This window comes from Galeopterus variegatus, unplaced genomic scaffold (genome assembly GCF_000696425.1).
Source record: "Galeopterus variegatus unplaced genomic scaffold, G_variegatus-3.0.2 Scaffold1964, whole genome shotgun sequence".
NCBI lineage: Eukaryota > Metazoa > Chordata > Mammalia > Dermoptera > Cynocephalidae > Galeopterus > Galeopterus variegatus.
In genome coordinates this window covers 54,233-55,303 of record NW_007728075.1, presented here as the reverse complement: position 1 = coordinate 55,303, position 1,071 = coordinate 54,233, and positions in this window count along the sequence as shown.

Here is a 1,071-nt window from a genome sequence, read left to right as displayed (position 1 = left end):
CCCCAGCATGCATCTCTGTCTATGGAGGGACCACTTGGAGGGAGACGGACTCCCCTAGTAAGGTCACCGGACAGGGACTCTGTGTCAGAGGCACTTTCAAAGGGGTCAGTTTTTGTGTCTGATCGGCTTTCACTCTGGTGGGACAGTGTCTCAAAATCATCATGGTCTGTTTCCTGGCTCCATCCCTGCTCCTCTAGTTCTTCAGGGGCCAGGGGGAGCTGGTTATCTTCAATCTCACCTTCACCTGGCAGGTGTGCACCTGGCTCTGGAGTCTGGAAGGGCAAGAAGAAAGGTGTCAGAGTCGAGACCTGAGGACATGTGCACACATCTTTGCACCATGCCTGCCTTCATCAGGAGGAGGAGGGCTCAGAAACTCTCATCAGTCTCCTTAGTCCCCCCAGGCACCCTTAGGAAGGGAGGTAAGGATGAAGAGCTACCTTTTATTGACACAGAAAACAAGTGATGAAGCCAAACCCAAACAGTAGGGAGAAAATATAGCACATAGTTAAAACAACCCTATTAAAAAATCAGAATAGGCCGAATGAGCATGTGCAGTTTAAGTAAGTATAAATATATTGTATGAGTCATGGTGAAAGCATATCTCTGCCTCATGTTTTCAGCAAGAAGGAATAAATTAATATATGTTTGCATTGCATTCTGTTTGTTCTTATGTAACCAACTGGCTTAAAATCAATGCTCTTGCACTTAGAAGTATTTTCTGAGTTTGGTTTGCTGGGGCAAAAAAGTAAAAAAAACCCTGAGAATTACTAAAATTGCAAACACATTTTGGTATGTTAGAAATGCCTAAGACAGCTTTGAAAACAAGAAGAAAAACAGAACTGTGCAAGTATTTGCAGAATTGCCTTCCCTCATTACCTATTTCTTAACTTATTGAGATATAAATTTCTATGCAGCCATTAAAGCGTACAGATCTATAAGTTCTGACAAATGTGTACCTACCACCATGATAAAGATCTAGACTATTTCCATTTATCCAAAAAGTCTCTGCCCCTTTCCAGTCAATCCTCACCTCTCCCTTTGTCCTTTCCCAGTCAATGACCTGCTTTCTTT